Below are 21,120 nucleotides of genomic sequence, written 5' to 3'. Positions count from 1 at the left end.
ATCTCCAATTATGACAGAATTTATGAGTATAGTTCTGAAGCATTGAAACTGCATATCGTTGGCTTACTTTACAAATCTTGTAACTGCATTTCAGGAAACTGCACAAAAGAATTTATTATTTTTATACCCCAGCTAACAATTGTTATGCATTTATTATATACAAAATGTAGAAGCATTTTCATACTAACGAGATGTTATCAACAGAAGCATATTAAAAACAGTTATACAAAGATTTCAACATTCCAGAAAATTTGGACTTGGTTTTAGAAGTAAGCTAATGATACCTAAAAGTATACGATTAAATAAGTTACCTTGACCGATGGAGATAGTCTGAACTTTGCAAGGTATGACTTCTCTATTCAGATGTGTCCGGAGGGTACTTGTGAAGTACTATCTTCAAAATGGTCCGCACACACCCGAAAGTTGTTGTACAATTTCTTGTGCACATTCACAATTCTTCTCTGCCAATTTCTTCTAGCCATTAGCTTGCATCTGAAATTAAAAAGAGAATAAAATATCAATATAAATGATGAGCACAGCGACACCATTTCGTGGTACTTTGTAAAATCACTCAGATAAACTAGAAAATGAAAAGAAACTGCTCCAATGAGACTTAAAGGTAAAATACTAATTATTACTCCATTTGTAACACATTTTTGGAGAAAAACACTCATAATTTACGATAATATTTTAATAGCAAAGCGAAAAAACTTGCAAGCTCCAAATTATTATTCAGGGGAACAGAAATAATGCCGTTTGCAATGTTTTCCCGCTTAGCTATTAATTTGTAAAAATATGATGTGAATCAAACAAATTTAAAAGTAGGCCTAATAAAAAATTAATATTGTTAGCCCTTTCATATGCCGAAAATTTGTAGTAAAACAGTGTACTACCGTGGCTTACTGCATCTGTTCATCGGGTAAGTTATTGTTAATTTAGACGAATACATATTACATAAATTATATATATAAATACATTTAAATAATAAAGTGGGGAGTGTAAGGATATATATATATTTTACACCTATATAAGTTAAACATTAGTATCCGGCAATTCATGCAATTCATCATGATGCATGTCGCTAGGAAAATCTACAATACATCAAATTAGTTTAAATGATAATATTAATACATTGTAAATGAAAACTCACCTTTCACTATCTCCCAGTATTTTGAAGAAACGTTGGCAATTTCTTCGGGTAGCTGTCCTTCCGATTCTTGCACTGAAATATTCGCATTTAACATGTCATGGCATTTTGAGTAATACCACAACACACCAAACAAATTCAAAATGTCTTCCCTCTTCCCTCTTCACCTTGCTTGTCGGGACTGACAACTTAAACCAAAAGCACGCATGCTCATTTTCCATTTCTTGGAGTCTGAATTCAGTGGCGGAATGTTGGTAAGAAACGATGGTAGCGCTCATAGTGTTGGGTAAAAGAGTTTAGCAGCGGTTAACAGGGAAAAGGATAGGGATAAACCCCTCTGTTATATTCTAAGCCCTCTTCGATAAACAGCACAACAGGCGCCTTAACAAAGCACCTCTATTTCAATAAAGTTCAGGACTGTCTCAAGTGCAGAACCTAACCAATAAACCATGTTCTCACACATTTTTTTCTCAGGACATAGTAAATTCGGCAACAACTTCAAGACATTTAATATCAGCGTCATCGATGGAAATCTATGTATGAAGAAAGTGGTCCATCAATAAAACATATTTTGTATCAATGCCCAGTTTTTACTAGTAAAACATTGGCAACAAGGACCACAGAACATTTTAATTCACTAGTGCTGTGCAAGACAGTTTTTTTTACGGTGTTTCTAACTTTAACCCTACCATACTTTTATAAAACTGAATTTCCTTAGTAAATAGAGATCCAATAATAATATCCCCTCTAACTTCGCGTCTATTTTCCTCTCTATTTTCTCCTCCATTTCCCACTATTTTTCCCTCTATTTCCACCTCTATCTTATCTCTATCTTCTCTCTTTCGCTATGTTTTCGCTCCAATTTTTGCACAACAATCCCCTCCATTTTCTCCTCTACTATCCCCTCTCTTTTTTCTCACCTTTCTTTCTCTATTATCCCTCAACTTTCCCTTCCATTGTCCCTATTTTCCCCTCTATTTCTTCCCTCAATTTTCAATCTATCATCCCTTTAATTTTCCCCCTATTTTCCGTCTATTATCCTACTTCACTTCTCTCCTCTATCATCCCCTCTATTTTCTCCTATATTTTCCCTCTATTTTCCTATTCTTTCCTCTAGTCTCTTCTCTATTTTCCCCTATTTTTCCTTTACTTTCTCTCTGTTTTCTCTTCATTTGCTCCTCTACGTTCTCTCTGTATTTTCCCTCTACATCCTCTATGTTCCAATGTATTTTCCCCTATAATTTACCTCTACTTTCATTCTATTTCCGCCTCTATTTACCCTATAATTTCCTCTCCATTTTCTCCTCCATTATCCCTTCTGTTTTTCCCTTTACTTTGTCATCTATTTTTTTCTTCTATTTCCTTTAACGAGAGATAAGAGAGAAATAACAGTTGAGAAAATAGAGGGAAAATACAGGAGAAAATAGACGGGATAATAAAGCAGAAGATAGAGCGACAATGGAAAGAAAAGAGAAGGAAATAGATGGAGTAATAGAGGAGAATATACAGGGTAAAAGAGGGGAAATAGAGGACAAAATGGAGAAAAAAATAAACGAGAAAATAGAGAAGAAAGTAAAGGGTTAATACACAAAAATAGACATGAAAAAATAGAGCAAAATACAAGAAAAAAAAAAAAGAGATGAGAAAATTAAACAGAGAATACACAAGATATTATAAAACAAAATAGTGAAGAAGACAGAGTGGGAAAATATATGCAAAAATACAGAAGAGAATGCAGAGAATATAGAAATTAAATCATTAGAAAAAAAGAGGGGGGAATAAAGGAGAAAATATGGAAAAAACAGAGCAGATAATAGGTGCGAAAGTACAGGAGTAAATACAGAGAGAAAAAAATGAGAAATTAAAATAGAAGGGACATTTCATGGAAAATTAAGAACAAACTAAAGCAGAAATTGAAGGAAAAATAGACGGTACAATAAAGGAGGTATTACACGAGAAATAAATGGAAAACAGAGGCGATAACAAAAGAAAATTGAGTTCAATACAAAGAGGAAATAAAGGACAAAATAGACGGGAAACTAGAGAACAAAAGAGGCAAAATACTCGGCAACATATCGCACAAAATAGATGAGAAAATACACGAGAAATAGAGAGAAAATAGAGGGGAAAATATAGCACAAAATACATAGGAAAATAGAGGACAAAATAGAGACGACAATAGAGGGAAAATAAACATGATAATAAAGGGAAAAATGAGGGGGATAATACAGGGAAAGTAGGGGATAAAATACAGAAAATAGAAGGAAAACCAGACGGCATAATAGAAGAGAAAATAGACAGATAATAGACGAGGAAATATAGGGGAAAATAGGAGAAAATAGAGAGGGAAACACAGCACAAATTAAAGGACAAAATAGAGCAACTACAGGCGATCAAGGTGATAAAATGGAGTTCAGAATTGAGGGGTAATAGAGCAGCAATAAAGAGAAAAATTAAGAATAACTGAAGGAAAATAGAGGGGGAAATAAAGGAGAAACTAGTGGGCAAAATAGAGGAGAAAATACACAACAAATTGTTCCGAAAAATGTATGGAAATATAGAGGAGTAAATGGACAGGAAATAGAGACGAAAACAGAAGGGAAAATTGAGGAGAAAATGGAGGGGAAAATACACGAGAAAGTATGGGGACAACACAGAACAAAATAGTTGGGAAAATATACAAGTAAATAGAGGGAAAATAGAAAGAAATGAGGGAGGAGAATAAAGGAGAAATTACAGGAAAAATAGAGGACGAATTAGAAAGAAAACAGAAGAAATAATGAACTAGAAGAGAACATACACGGGAAAATAAAGCATATATAATACAGGGGAAAACAGGATACACTACAAGGGAAAATAGAGAACAAAACAGTCGGGAAAGCAAAAGAGAAAATATACGGGTTAATAGAGCAGAAAATAGAGCGACAATACAGGGAAAAGACGGGTAAAACAGGGCAAAATAGCGGATAAAATAATTCAATATTAGAATAGAAAATTAAGGGAAAAATAGGAGGAAAATAGGTAACAAAATAGACGAGAAAATAAACGACAAAATAGACACCATACAGAGTTAATAGAGCTAAAAGAGAGAGACGAAAGAGAAGACATTAAATAAGAAAATAGAGCAGAGAATAGAGGGAAAATATGGAAGATAACAGAGGGGAAACAGATTATAAAATTGATTGAAAATAGAGGAGTAAATAAAGGGGATATAGACGAGAAAAAACAGAAATTAGACAAAATAGTGGGAAAGCAGAGAAGTAAATAAAAGGGAAAATAGAGGGGATCATAAAGGAGAAATCAGATAGAAAATAGAGGAGAAAATAGACTGCACAACATAGGAGAAAATAGAATAGAAAATATAGAGGACAAAAGAGAGAGAAAATGGACGAGATAACACGACGGAAAAAGCGAAAGCAACAGAGAGAAAAATAAACAAGGAAATAAACGACAAAATAGAGGAAATTATTAGAAGGCAAAATAAATTACATGAGGCGAAAATAGTAATAATAGACGAGAAAATAGAGGAAAAATGAAGAGAAATTGTAGGAAAAATTTGACAACACAATAGACGTGAAAATAGGAGATAATAGAGGAGAAAACTGGGGATATAATACGGGACAAAATAGCGAGGAAAATAGTATAGCAGTAAATACAGGAAAATATGCATGGGAAAATAGAGAAAAAAGTTCAAGAGAAATATGACGGAAAATAGACACAAAGTAGATAGAAATTTCAGGAGAAACTAAACGGGATAATAGAGAACAAAACAGAGCTATAATACAGGGAAAACAGAGGAAGTAATACAGAAGAAAACAAACAGAACAAAATAAAGGAGAAAATAAACGAGAAAATCGGAGGGTTATCGAGAGACACGAGAACGAAGTACACGGGATAGTAGAGGGGAAAAATAAAACGGAAAACAGAGAAAAATATCGATTTAATCATAAGATAATACAGCAAACAAAATGGATGGAAAAATATAGGAGAAAATACAGACAAGATAGACAGGAAATCAGACGGCAAAATACAAGACAAAACATAAGGGAAAATACAGAAGATAACAGACAATAAAATAGAGCAGACAATATATTGTAAAATAGCAATAAATAGAGGGCAAATTTTAGGATAAAGGAGAAATGAGAGAAAAAATAGTCCTCAAAATGTAGGACAAAACACAGGGGAAAACAGGACACGAAACAGAGGGAAAAATAGCGAAGAAAACAGAGAGAAAAATAGAGATGATAATAAAGGAGAAAATAGACCCAATATATATGGAAAATAGAGAAGATAATAGAGACCGGAAACTAGTGGAAAAATAGAGGGGAAAATAGTCGAGAAAATATAGCAGAATATATTATGTACACGCAAAATACAGGAGAAAATACATGGCAGAATACAGCACAAAATAGAAAAGAAAAAATATGAGAAAATAGATGGTAAATGGAGAAATTAGAGAGAAATTTTAGCAACAAATAAATTGAATAATAGAGCAGATAATATAGAGAAAGTAAAGAGAGTAATAGAGGACAAAATAGAGGTTAAAATACACACAAATTAGAGAAGAAAAGAAAAGAGAGAAAATATACAGAGAAAAATAAGAGGTGAAATAGATAATATAAACGCGAAAATAGAAGCTAATAGAGAGAAAAGAGAGAGGAAAATAAAGGAGAAAAAAGAGAGGGGAAAATAGAGGTTAAACTGCAGAAAAAATTATAAGTGAAGGTAGCAAAGAAAATATAGGGAAAAATAGATGCACGAATACAGAGGAAATGAAGAACATAACATGGGAAAAAATAGGGGGAACATAGAGCACAAAGTAAAGGGAAAATAACGGAGAAAATAGTGGAAAATGGAGGAGAAAGTAGAGATGAGAATAGAAGGGAAAATAAAGGAGAAATAAAATTAGAAATAGAGGAGAAACTAGTAGAAAAAATAGAAGAAAAATTACAGAAGAAATTGCTGGGAGAATAGCGTCAAGAGTCAGTGAAAAAATATAGGAGGAAATGGAGAGTAAACAGAGCGGAAAACAGACTGTAAAATATACGAGTAAATAGAGAGGAAAATAAGAACAAAATAGATGGTCAACACAGCAGAAAATAGCTTGAAAATTCAAGAGTGAATACAGGAAAAATAGAAAGGAAAAGAGGGGAGAATAAAATGACATTAAAGGGGAAAATAGAAGACGAATTAACAATAAAAAAGAGGTGAAAATACCGGACGAAATATGGCGGATAATTCAGTGGAAATGGAGGAGACAATACAAGAGAAAGCAGAAGGGCAAATAGAAAGTATAATAGAGGAGGTGATGGACAAGAAATATAAGAAAAATAGAGTACATAACATAGGGAAAACAAAGTTGAAAATAGAGAGAAATTAGAGGACAAAACAGGAGAAAAAGGGGAAAAATAAACTAGAAATATGGGCAAAATAGAGCACAAAGTACACGGGAAAATACAGAACACAATATAAGGGAAAGCAGACGAGAAAATAGCGGACAAAATACAATGGAAAACAGACAATATGACATATTGACATACTGTGTATCCAACTGATTTGAATCCAATAATAAGATTCTAGATACATGCAAAACAAATACCCATTATAAACAAGAATTCCCCTTTTTTGGAAACAAATGTAATCAGAGATCTTTCATTTATACGTTGACCAAATTTATCAACATAATCGTTCTCAGAAACACATGTTTTACTTATATTTCATAATCACAAATAGGTTTTCGTGACGGGAAATCGATATTTTAAAGTCATATTTTCACACTTTTATTTTCCTGCATTTACTCACACTGAAATTCTATAGACTCTCACAAATTTTATGCTAAGAACCTGCAATTTTTAAATTCTAATATTGTAGATCTGCTGTTAAATTATATGCATGTCAAAGATATTATACAATTTTTTCAGATACGTTCTCAAAAAGTAAAAAATGTTGAAATAACTCAAAACCTATTACACATACAATAATGAAAATTGGAGGCATTAATAGGTACCTGTATACAAAAATTAAGCCTCTAGCTCAAAAAATTGTAGAAAATAGAAATTTAATCCATTTCATCCCTTAAAGTAATTCCAATTGGTTCATTTTAGCACGCTTTATCAACATGCCATAGTTATCTAGCTTCTGAGCAGGTAATAATGCCAGCGAATGAGTCCAGAATCCAGTTTGCTTCAAGAGCACAAATTTAATGCTAACCATTATTCCACAGCAGTCGATTTCAGCTCTTAAAAAGCATATAATACAGTAAATAAAAAAAATCAAATTTATAAAATATTGAGAGAATTAGTACAGATACTCTGCAGCTGTTTACCTATAGTAAGTGTAAAAAGTATTTGGGCACGTAGTAGAAATTTCGAAAAGTGTATGTTTTTACCGGTTAATTTTCCAAGAATATTCTATTTATGTCTTGGGTACCTAGGAATTTCACTTTGAAGAATACTCAAGCCATATTTAGTCATTATAAATAATATTAATTCCAGAAGGTGGAATCAAGAATGCAAACATTACCGAAGCCATCATAAAATTTATTGTCGAGAATAACCTACCCTTTAGTACTGTAGAGGGAACATGATGAAAGTTATTGCTCCTCATAAACTTCAAGATGTAAAGTTAAAGACCTAATAGATAATAGATCATTCGTTCCCGGCTCACGTCAATGGCATTTAAATGTGCTTAAATGCGACAGGCTCATGTCAGTAGATTTACTGGCATGTATAAGAACTCCTGTGGGACAAAATTCTGGCACACTGGCAACGCTGATATAAACTCGGCAGTTGCGAGCATCATTAAATAAACTACACACTTAACTTAAGACTGAAGTAGCATCTTTACATCATGTTGCATTAGTAACAGATATATGGACAGACATTCAGATTAAAAGTTTTTTTAGAAGTAACACTTTACAAAGGTGCATGAATTGAGTCAGTCACAAATAGCAGAATATGTAGGCATAAAATTAGGGCAAGTTCTGGATGAATTTTTACTTCCGAAAGAGAAAGTGGTTGTTACAGACAATGGTGTAAATATGATTGAAGTTGTAGTTGATACATTTGGGAAAAATCGTCATTTACTGGTACTTACCATGTTTTGCATATAGGCTACCTTCAATTTAATGTGCGAGAACTCCTTAAAAAATGCAGAAGGTGTCAAAGAGATTATTTCAAAATGTAGGAATTTAGTTTCTTGGTTTAAATGTACTGTAAAATGCAAGTAATGATCTCAAGAAAATGCAACGAAATTCAGGAATATCTGAGGGGAAGTCCTTGAAACTCGTTCTAGATGTAAAAACATTTTCCAGAGATTTTTTTAAAGTGATACGTTTTGTAGGACAAGTTGTTTCCAAATATGTACATGCTGCAGTATGTTGACTTCAGTTCAGAAATAACAAGGGCAAGACATCATAAATCTTCTAAGACCACTGGAGGCCATGACAAAGCATCTTCTCAAAAGTATGCCATGATCAGTAAATGGATTACACTGGTACAGTGTTGTTATTAGCAATTTAATAAACTGGAGCCGAAGTATGGACCTGGGAAAACATTGAAAGAGCAACTGCTGTTCGAATTCAAAAGAAAGTTTCGGCAAATAGAACACTGCTTTTTGTTGGCCTCATCCACACTTTTGGATCCTAGATTAGATCTGGCAACTGTAATGCGCCATCTAAGAAATGAAATGTCTACTATCAAATCAAGTATCAATGCTATTTAGAGTTCACAATCCTCAGATGGTATTAATAATGCAAATGAAGAATTTGACCCTTTGGCAGCACCACAAAAATCTCCTGCATACTAGATGTAAGAGGAAAAAGACATTCAAGGATGGAATGCAAGATCAACTTCATTATTTCATGTCAATTGCTTTAGCGAATTTGAATCTGTACTCTATCAACCTATGGGAACAAATCAAGTGTACCTACCTTCACCTGTGTCAGCTGGCAATGAAGAATCATCAGTGCCATTGGAACGTTTCTTCTCCAAGCAGGAGAAACTGCCACTCTCAAAGGAATTTTGTCTGACCTCAAAACGGCCATCAAAACTTCATTTCTATGTTCTGAAATGGAAAGAGAAACAAGAATTTCATACCAGTATGACATTTGTTTATGGATAGGACTTCTATGCGCAACCTAGTACTGACATTCTGTTTTCTTATTATATCTTTCAGTGCATAAAAATTCTATCCCTGTCACCATCACCGTTGGTGTTTGGAATGTTCGAATAACTTGCAATGGGAACTTAATATAAAAGGATTGTATCACATCAATTGTGTAACATTCTAAGTACTATGCAAAGCTGGCTTAAATCCTTGTGAAATTATTCCAAGTACTGTTTACTTACATTTAAACATGATTACGTTGTTAGGTAGAAGACACTCACTGCAGCGGTGTACTTGCAAATAAAATAGTACCACAGCACTTAGCACCAATTCACTCTTTCCTATTGCATCATTTAAGCTCACTTTACCTCCACTATAATTTTCATTTTTGGTTAGGAACTATATCATAATATTATGGCATTTAAAATATAGGTATTGTTTATCATTCCAATTTTACGTTTATGCTTTTCACTCTTATGATGTTAATGTCAATACCAATAAGGAATATCAGAATTTAAGTAGGTTTATTGTAAAAAAATGTACACTTGCAAATTACATTAATACGATGTTCATTATTTTACTTAAGAAAGTGATAACAGTGCTGCCAACCCTGTTGGAGCAAAAAAAGTAGATGAGAACCCAAAAAAAGGGACAAAAAAAAAGTAGAACTTGGAATATTGTACTGGGTACTGTTTTGTGTGTGGGAATGAGAGACAGAAGGGAAAATACGTCGCGTGAAACTGCATGGCTTGTAAATCCGCTTATCCTCATCTCATCATTCCTGAATGATGTTATGGTTTCTTACAATAAAGCCTCCTTCGTTAAAGAAACGTAACTTGTTATTAACAAGTGAGCACTGACTGCTACAAACCAAACTCCATTGCATATTCCATAAATAATGTGAATGATGTTGGCAAGCCTTTCCTTGCTAGTGCGGGAATTTAAAAAAAAAGTGTTACAATAAAATTGATAACAATTAATAAATATTGCAACAATCACATTATCACATGTACAGGAAAAGAATATCTTATGTTTTAGACCGAACATACCATAACAGGCTTGCACTATTGTTTTGTAGTTAACCTGTTAACAGTACGTCTTGTATTACTCTTTTGATGACCGCGAAACCAGGGGGTACGGGTTCGAATCCCGGTCAGGGCAAGTTATCTGGTTGAGATTTTTTTTCCGGGATTTTCGCCTCAACCTAATATGAGCAAATGCTGAGTAACTATAGCGGGACTCATTTCACCGGCATTATCACCTTAATTTCATTCAGGCGCTAAATAATCTGAGGTGTTGATACAGCGTCACTCTTTTCATATAAGACTGCAGACGCTAAATAACTTGAGATGTTGATACAGTGTCGTAAAATAACCTAGTAAAAATATACGACTGTACTCTGTTAGAAAGTAAAACATTTCGACATTAGAAATGTAACACTATTCTCTCCCAGTTTCCCGAATAACGATAAGTTTAGGCATATTAATTAAAATCTATTAGACATTCCATTTGAGCTTAGCTGTAGTGATCGACGGTACTCACGTAAGTCTTTTTTGCGTGATGATGCGTAAACGACAAAGACAATTATTCTCAACTACGTCATACTCAAGCCATGCTTGCTTCGTACCGATATTTGTGCTAAAACGGTGTAAGTACATACCGTGGATAACTGGACCTGTTCCGAAATTTGTAATTATGAACCTATTTAGATCTCATTTGATAGATATAATAATAAGAAATCACAATTATTCACTGAAAATATAATATTGAGTTATGATAATTTCTTATGATAATATATTCCTAACTACTCGCAAGCGCACCCGTGACGCAATACTGCCGTATATATACGGCTGCAGAACCCCCACCCCTCGTGAAATACAGATATTGTATGCAAGTGGTTGGCCTGTTCCACGTATCGATATTTGGTCCGCGGCATATTTCACCCCCTTCGTCCTTCTAACCCTAGTACACAATGAAAGACAGCAGGAGCAATGTTGCACCAGCAGTCCGAAGGCAGCAGGCGCTGACAAAGCACCAGCAGCCTGAAGACAGGTTGAAGCAATCAAGCCTCAGCAGTCCGGAGTGTACAGGAAGTGGAAGGAATAACACGACGGGGTCCATTTTGCACTTTTCAAATTTCAGAATGATAATACAAATATATCTACACATTACCTTTTTCAACAATTCTCACATGTTTATAATCACGCGGGCGGGGGGGGGGGGAGAGGGAAAAAAAACTGACTTGGGAACCTTCTGTTCTCTTTTACCCGTTGAATAGCATTTTGTATTTATCTAACTGCAGTAACCTATTCTTTACTGGACTCATATACGTACACAATAAGGTGAATCGACGAATTCTTAGTTCTTTACTCTTGACGTAACAATGATTCAAATTACCATTTATATAGCCTCAATCGACAAAAATTTTTACTTGTAAAAAAAAGTGGGGGGGGGGGGGGGAATGAAAGAGATTTAGTATATTTATATATTAGCTATTAGCCCAAAGTAGAAATGTAAAAAAAACAATGAGATCTGCTTCTAAAAAAAGTAGACTTGGCAACACAGCAAATATTTATATTGATAATTCTTTGGTTACATGGATATATTTATTGGAATATATATAATTTGCAATATATTGAAATATATCGGTATTTAAATTATTTCCTCCATCCCTAATTGACCTTAAGCTTCACTTAAGTGTACTGACATAGAGATATTCTTGTTATGACTTGTACATTAGATTGCAAATACTTCTTGCTTCTGATAACTATGGTCAGGTCCTCTGCTATCTAAGTACCTAGGTCCACGACTACTGTGTCTGTCTGGTCTGGTAAGTTTCAACCATCGTACAAACTGGATTTTTTTTTTTTTTTTTTTTTTTTTTTTTTTTTTTTTTTTTTAGTGTCTACTCCAAGGGTACGGTGAAAAATACGAAGTTGCGGGACAATGTAAGAAAACAAAACAGTAGGCTACATACCGTATCTTCATTTTACTTATATGAAGATCTTCATATTCCGGTTATTAATGACTCAAATTTGATTACATGATAAAGCCATTTTAAATTTTCGTTTCCAAGAGAAAAATATAAATTGTGTCAGTTTACGAAGCAAAATACTGTATACATTAATTTGTAACACTTCTGCAACATTTATCCCTCGAACACAGTACACATAGCCTAACATTTACAATCTGCGAATAACGGGAGTTAGGGCAAAAAAAATTGTAGCTATGTGGACACCCTATGGATCCCTGTAGTTCGCTCTTGAAGGGTCAGCTTTCAACCAGTGACATGGACTGGAACGAACTACACTCGAGAAGGGATGATACCTTACAACGTTGAAAGCTTTGGATTACAACAGGGTTCGTCTGTATAATCACCAGGAGCATTTTACATTTCTTTCCAATTTATATGCTCTGTATTTCAATGTAAATTAGATTTTAATAAGTCCGAAAACTTCTGACGGGCAGTATATATTGAACGACAGTTTATTTGTTTTAAACCAGATACTCATGCAGTCACGTTTCAAAGTCATTAGTACTTTTGCATATTGTAACAACACAAATATCATCTATAAAGAGAGTTATTATTTGAGCACTGACATCTTTCTGTCGCAGGAAATACGCCATAACAATATAGAGGGTTTTATTTATTTATTTATTTACTTACTTCTTTATTTATTTATTTATTTTCTTACTTAATTATTTACTTATTTATTTACGTACTTATTTACTTATTTCTTTTTTTTTTACTTTTTTATTTATTTACTTATTAATTTATTAATTTATTTATTTACTTACTGATTTATTCATTTATTTATTTATTTACTTACTTATTTACTTATTTATTTCTTTATTTATTTACTTATTTATTTCTTTACTTATTTACTTACTTACTTATTTATTTATTTACTTCTTTATTTATTTATTTACTTCTTTATTTATTTATTTACTTATTTATTCATTATTTACTTGCTTATTTATTTACTTATTTATTTACTTACTTAATTACTTACTTATTTACTTATTTATTTATTTATTTATTTAATTACTTACTTATTCACTTACTTATTTATTTTTTTACTTTTTTGTTCATTTACTTATTTATTTCCTTATTTATTTGTTTACTTATTTATTTATTTACTTACTTATTTATTTATTTATGAATTGTTAAACTTCAAAACTCAAACAAAGCAGCTGGATCTACTTCCACCCATCTGATAAAAACGATAGAGCCAACATCAAGGACAGCAGTTATTTTCGACAATGGTACATCATGCATGAAACTCACCCTTCGCTGTGAGATAGACGATCATCTCGTCCTGCCCGAAGTCGTTGGATGCTGAGCAGTGGTAGGGTCCAGCGTCCCCACGTGTTAAGGACTCAAGATGCATTTCTGCTGTGACCCCTTGTGGTGTCTGTCTCCCCATGATCTGCATCTGGCTGTGTTTGAGGAATTGGTGAGACGCCGATCATGCCACGCGCAGTGGTAAGTCACCCTGTGCCTCGCAGACCAACACCAGTCCTTCTCCCGCCATGCCAGCCGCTTTGGTTCACAGCTCTGGATTTGAAGTGTGCTGGCACTGTAGTGAAAACAAAACGTTTCGAATGTGTACAAGGTGATATATCTTTTCAATACAAGCACGAAACTTCACGATTACCTTCTCACGTCAGCGAGAGCGATGTCACACATCAACATAAAACAGGACCAACACCTTCAACAGTTCAGGTTTATGTCTCAAGATACTCTTGATTGGACATCGTTGTTTAGTCAGATGCTTGTGTTCAAAGTCCGCACTGGGATTCAAACGGAATGCTCTACACCAGTGGTATTTAACCGGGCGCACAGAATACTCTTAGGGTACACTAACACAAGCGAAGTGGTACATTAAATTTTAGTAAAGATAGGGTACTTCACTCTATTATCAGCCACCTCCAAGTAGTCAGTCATCTTGGCATAATTATGAAAAAAATAAGTACATCAAAGAATATGTACATATTCTGTTGGCTCACCAGTACTCTGCCATTCTTTGTCCTGCCCTCGAACCTCTAGTAACCTCTGATGTGAGAAATATAAAGCAATAGTTAGCCTCTAAACATGTGGAGAGTACCACGTTGTTGTTGTGTGATATTCTTGTGCGTTGAACAACGTGCAGTGTCATTTTTGCAAGGTCAGTATTTCGTTATTATAAGTCATAGCCACTTAAAACAGTGACTGAGTGACTTGAAATATTCTAGAATAGTTAAGTGAGCACTGAATTTGTGTTTTAAAAGTGTTAAGTAGTTCAATGGCGCTGACTATAGGAGACTTCAGTAAGTTAGAGAAGCCAGTAGTCAGCCTAGGCAGCTGACTACTGGAACTATGGCTCACTTACTTACTTACTGGCTTTTAAGGAACCCGGAGGTTCATTGCCGCCCTCACATAAGCCCGCCATTAGTCCCTATCCTGAGCAAGATTAATCCAGTCTCTATCATCATATCCCACCTCCCTCAAATCCATTTTAATATTATCTTCCCATCTACGTCTCGGCCTCCCCAAAGGTCTTTTCCCCTCTGGCCTCCCAACTAACACTCTATATGCATTTCTGGATTCGCCCATACGTGCTACATACCCTGCCCATCTCAAACGTCTGGATTTAATGTTCCTAATTATGTCAGGTGAAGGATACAATGTGTGCAGCTCTGCGTTGTGTAACTTTCTCCATTCTCCTGTAACTTCATCCCTTTTAGCCCCAAATATTTTCCTAAGAACCTTATTCTCAAAAACCCTCAATCTCTGTTCCTCTCTCAAAGTGAGAGTCCAAGTTTCACAGCCATACAGAACAACCAGTAATATAACTGTTTTATAAATTCTAACTTTCAGACTTTTTGATAGCAGACTAGATGACAAAAGCTTCTCAACCAAATAATAACAGACATTTCCCATATTTAGTCTCCGTTTAATTTCCTCCCGAGTGTCATTTATATTTGTGGAACTATGGCTCACACTGAGTTTAAAGACCATTTTCTGTCATCTGCAAGCTTAAAGGCTGGCCTTTAATGTCAGACTATGGTATGTTGGTTTAAATACATAAAACCCAGTAGTCAGCCTACTAAGACAGATAAAGGCTGACTATTGGTATCTTGATTAACCTATAGTCAGCCACCATCTCAAATATTAAAATCTAAATAAAATAATGTAATAATAATAATAGTGTAGAACTCATGAGAAGTTACCTACAACTTGCTCCCTAAATATACATTTTACAGATACTGTAGGCCTATAAATAAAAATGTTTTCGACTAAAAGGGTGAAACGACCGATTCACCAATATGAAGAGAGGGCGTTAGTGGAAGCTTTGCTTGAGATTCGGCAAAATAATTTAAACATTGGTAAGGGACATTGCAAGAGGGACAAAATTTTGAAGAGCATCTGTTCTGGCCAGGTCCCTTATCAAATACAAAAAAGCAACTTCCTGTTAAAGAGAGAGTTCCAAGTACTATTTCATCAGCAGCATGGGGTGAGTTCTTCCATAAAAAGAACTTTACCAAAATCGAGGAAACAAAATTAAAACAACAGAGAAAAGAGGAAAGGGAGAATCGAAAATCTCTTATGAAAAATAGCAAAGACAAAAAAAAGGAAATCTACATTCATCTCATATGCAAATGCTGATCCAGATGATGAATCTCAGGAAAAGGACAATTATTTAAGACAACTGTGTACTGCTTGTAATGATGAACTTATTAGTGACGCTGAAGATGAAGATTTGAAAAATATTGGGTGTGATAATTGTTCAAACTGGTTTCATCTCAAATGTACTGAGCTTAATGCATTGCCATATGATATTGCAGCAGGTAAAGAATTTCACTGTCAATTTTGCTGTTTTTTTTTTTTTTTTTTTTTTTTTTTTGTAAAAGGAATAGTGTCTACCTCAGAAATGCCTTCTTTAATTCCTTCTAATTTTTTTTTTTGTAATACTGTATAATGAAAGAACATGTATAATGTTTATTTTATCATATTCTAACAGTAAAATTGAATTTAACCTAAATTTGGTTTAGAGGCTGAGTACTGGTTTCAAACTGGCTGGGCACTGGATTTTTGTGGCCGAATACTGGAGAATTTGTTACTACTAGGAAAATGTATTATTTTTAGTCCAAAAAATGTAGTTATAATGTTATATTATGCGAAATTTCAAAACTAGATTATTGTTTGTAATGGTGATTAATAAAGGAAATAATGTTAAATGGTTTCCTTATCAGAAACTACTCTCGTGTATTACAGTACTGTTAACAGGCTGACTAATGGTGCAGTCACCCTATACATACTATTTCATGATAAACACTGAATGATCAGAGTCAGAGTTCCCACAGGAGACCTGGACGTAAGATCATGCAATTTTTAGAGCTATATTCTCCACCAAAACAAATGCGTTATTTACGCAATATCTTGAATTATTGTGATTCTATAAAAAAAAAATTGTGCTACTTTAACTGCCTGTTAGTAAATAATTAAATGGCACTACTTGTAAAATCTCAAGGTACAGTTTTCGAAATATTCCAGAAATTGGGAGAGAATTTAACTCCCAATTACAATCCTTTTACACTTATGGCTTGTAAGGAACCCGGAGGTCCCTATCCTGAGCAAGATTAATCCAGCCTCTACCATCATATCCCGCCTCCCTTAAATCCATTTTAATATTATCCTCCCATCTACGTCTCGGTCTTCCCAAAGGTCTTATTCCATCCAGCCTTCCAACTAACACTCTACATACATTTCTGGATTCGCCCATATATACCACATGCCCTGCCCATCTCAAATGTCTGGATTTAATGTTCCTAATTATGTCAGGTGAAGAATAAAATGTATATAGTTCTGCGTTGTGTAACTTTCTCCATTCTCGTGTAACTTCATCCCTCTTAGCCTCAAATATTTTCCTAAGCATCTTATTCTCAAACACCCTTAACCTTTGCTTCTCACTCAAAGTGAGACTCCAAGTTTCACAACTATACATTCTTTCAGCTTTTTTGTGAGCAGACTGGACGAAAAAAAGCTTCTTAACCGAATAATAACACGCATTTCCCATTCTTCGTTTCATTTCCTCCCGAGAGGTGACCTTAAATTCGTCTGAACTTAACATTAAAAGAAATATTTCTGAAAATTTTCATTGTGGGTTCACCGACAATCAGATTCGAAAACATGTCAATCTGTGACTTTTGTATTTCTCCACAGTGATGCTGCCATTTCACACCTCCCGCCATTCCCGTCAACGTTTTCTCCGCACTAATTTCAATCAAAACGAAACAGAAATCGCTTCAATTTAAATCTGGTCCTTGCACTCATGAATGGATCACGGAATTTTATGCACTAAAAAAAAACCCTCAAAATATGCCTGCAACTACGTAGTAAAAACTGTTGAAACATGCGCCAAATTTGAAATATGTGCAGTCAAAATACAGTTCAGAGGTTTGTTTCATTTAATAATATGATGTAAATTAAAATAATTTAAAATAACCATAATTTTATTAAACTTTTTTCTTTACAAGTGTATTAACTATTCATTTCACATAGGTACATTCTAATTGCTAGTCTATATTTTTAACTTTCTAATTTTACAACTTTTTCTTCAAGTTTCCTTTGCATCACGTCATGATGTGACAACTCATTTCATTATCGCAGATGTTTACATACATTCAGTTTTGTTTTTTTATGAAATCGGGGTGAACTAGTAGGATTGTCGTCGCAGCAGTTTCATGAGCTCAACAATAGGGATATCCTGAACTAGCACCAACAGATAGCGCACGTGTACTTTGAGGGATACGCTTTGCGTGTGCATTTGTTTTTCGGTAGGCCTATATAAACAGTGAGGATATACGTAGTGTATTAGTATATTAAACACTCTTAAAAACAATTCGAAATGCCAAATTTTTGTTATATTCCTACATGTAAAAACCAGAGAAAGCTTTTCGTCTTCATTCAGGTCCCGAAATATTTTCAATATATGCTTTAAACCTTAAAAAATAACTAATTAAATTGCGCCTCGAAAGTGCTAGCTATTAAACAAAAGTAACTAATTCAAGTAATGAATTGCTGGCTACAGTTTCATTTTGGAGAAGGGAAAAGAAAAATTAATAAAAACACATACAACCTCTACAGCGAGCTACGTTAGCTTACATTATATGCAGTAGTTGTAGAAGTCTCCGAAGTTTACGCCTGCAGTAAACTCTCTATAAACTGGGATGTTCATTGTCCAGGACGATCCGTAGTGAAATTCATTTCGTGAATAATGTTTTTAATGTACTTTAAACTAATAATTAGTTTATTTAGAGTGCCTACGGTACTTAAATATAAATGATTAAAGAGGGCAATATTCACCTACGACATAGTTCCTATTTTTTTTTTTTTTTTTTTTTCTTGCATTTCGTTCTCAAAGTTCTCGTTTAGGTTCACAAACATTCAATTTACTCGTATCTATATTCTGCATACTGCAGATTTCCCATCCATCTCTTAAGGGGAATCGCTCAATATTATACAGGTTTAGGCCAATGCTATTATTTATTGTAAATTAATAGTACATTATGCAACGAGCCTATAATGATAGTAATTAAAACGCGAGTATGTTTGTTTACGAAACGAGCGCAAGCGAGTTTCATAATTTTCATACGAGCGTCTTAATTACCATTATAGGCAAGTTTCATACGACTTTTTATGCTCGACCATATTTCATGTTATGGTTATGTAAGTGAAGAGCGGAAGTGACCTTCTAAATTGTGAGATGTGCGCAGACGTGAAAGTATTGATTTTTTCCGAGCGACGAATGTAATTGATCTTGATATAATCTAGAGAATAACATGAACATTAATATTGATATAACCTGGAAATTGATTTAGAATTGAAAAACGAGATGACAAATTGAATTTATTTTAATATTATTTACAATTAACGCTAATTATTATAGTAACAGAACATAACCTTCTGCGACAGTATTGGATTTCCAGCCTCCGTGACGTTTCGCTAATTGTCTTTCGATTGCATTTCCGAGAATAATCGATATGCGGTTTTATAATGGTACAATGGTGATTTCTCATTGGCTGAACAACTGAAGTATAATGAATAGGTGTACTTTAATGAGGTGCATTAAAGGGCCACTACCAGGTGTATAATTACTACATTTCGGCATGTTCGAGCATAAATTAAATTAAATTATGAGGTAAAAAAATACTGAATTAGCTATATTAAATTATACTAGGTTATACAAAATAATTGTAAATATAATTTTGACACGTACAGGAAACCAACAAGCTGGAAACGTAATCAACTATAGCATATGACATAATATAGCCCTACAACATGTTGCGCCGCATGGAACGCTCCTGCCATCTAACGGTAAAACTTCGCATAAGATATCCCTATACGTGACTTTAAGGGTGATATTCATAGACATTTCGCAGCACGCGCTACGAGCGTACTAAGCTAGCCCCGGCTATCCACTGGTTACTAGTACAGAATTCAAATCATATCCTATCGCTAACACTGGTTTATGAATACGAAAAACGCTGATAATCCACCGAAAGCCCGCTCTAAAAATGTCTATGAATACGGCCCTAAATGTCTAAATACAGTACATTCATTTTTCGTTCTACTAGATCAGACTAAAAGTCTGGACAGGCGACGCGTATTTTCGCCCTGGCTTCTGAAACATTACATTTACACGGCTGGAAAACGAAACAAATTATGTTCTAGGACAGTGGTTTCCAAACCTTTTGAAGACGCCACCCACTTTTGGGCGACACTTCTGTATGCGACTCCCACTATCCAAATGGTATGATCCTTCAACTCGAAAAATAAAAACACTTGTAAAATCGAAAACAACTACGAGAAGCAAAGAAGCAAAAGACCTAGTTTCCGAAATTGGCAGAAGTTTGGTGACTGTTACTGGAGACCCTCACTGCACCAGTTACCTACGGCAACGAATAGGAATAGCCATCCAACGTGGAAATGCAGCCAGCATTTTGGGAACCTTTCCAGACCCCAATTCTCTGGATGAGATTTTCTTTATTTGAATGTCTGAAAGCAAGACAAGGGTGAAGTACGAAGCCCCTGGAATGAAGATAACACTTCACTCACGGCAAGAATCGAACTTTTGCTCACTAGATGGCAGCATATTGCAGTTCACTTAATTAGTGCAAAATTAACGTGCTAAGAAATGAAGTCATTGTCTGGTGATCGAGTTAATTAACTAATATAAAGACAATTATTATGGATTTGTTTGTAGCTTCCTGTAGGCCTGAATGGATATTTTTTAACTTCAGATACACTTTTATATAATACATATTTAGAGATTCTGAAATAAGTTAATAATTGTATTTTGTTTGTTGTTGAATACTACGAGAATTCAAAATTTGAAACAATGGAATTTTATCGAATAAGATTTCGCAGCAAAAAAAAAAAATGATGTTCAAAAACCTTCTCTTATTTTACAAATTCCCTCACTTACTTACTTACTGGCTTTTAAGGAACCCGGAGGTTCATTGCCGCCCTCACATAAGCCCGCCATTGGTCCCTATCCTGAGCAAGATTAATCCATTCTCTATCATCATATCCCACCTCCCTCAAATCCATTTTAATATTATCTTCCCATCTACGTCTCAGCCTCCCTAAAGGTCTTTTTCCCTCCCAACTAACACTCTATATGCATTTCTAGATTCGCCCATACGTGCTACATGCCCTGCTCATCTCAAACGTCTGGATTTAATGTTCCTAATTATGTCAAGTGAGGAATATAATGCGTGCAGGTCTACGTTGTGTAACTTTCTCCATTCTCCTGTAACTTCATCCCTCTTAGCCCCAAATATTTTCCTAAGCACCTTATTCTCAACACCCTTAATCTCTG

At 34.4% G+C, this 21,120-nt stretch overlaps 1 protein-coding gene across 6 annotated transcripts in view; it reads right to left on the bottom strand.

Annotated features, from left to right (window-relative positions):
• Hexim (Hexamethylene bisacetamide inducible) overlaps positions 1 to 21,120 on the bottom strand; it is a 215,254-nt gene that overhangs the window by 29,221 nt on the left and 164,913 nt on the right. For 5 of the 6 annotated variants that reach the window (XR_011332944.1, XR_011332947.1, XR_011332946.1 and 2 more), the window contains 2 exons: positions 13,542 to 13,833; positions 9,078 to 9,211 (listed from right to left, as the gene is read on the bottom strand). The gene's annotated coding sequence lies outside the window, so the exon portion shown is untranslated. Of the gene's footprint in view, positions 1 to 9,077; positions 9,212 to 9,495; positions 10,458 to 13,541; positions 13,834 to 21,120 lie in introns of those variants that run through there. The other variant, XM_069830557.1, reaches the window with a different exon arrangement.

This window comes from Periplaneta americana, chromosome 7, assembly GCF_040183065.1.
Source record: "Periplaneta americana isolate PAMFEO1 chromosome 7, P.americana_PAMFEO1_priV1, whole genome shotgun sequence".
Classification (NCBI taxonomy): domain Eukaryota; kingdom Metazoa; phylum Arthropoda; class Insecta; order Blattodea; family Blattidae; genus Periplaneta; species Periplaneta americana.
The sequence above is the reverse complement of the archived record's forward strand: the minus strand, read 5'-3'. Positions and strand labels throughout refer to the sequence as shown.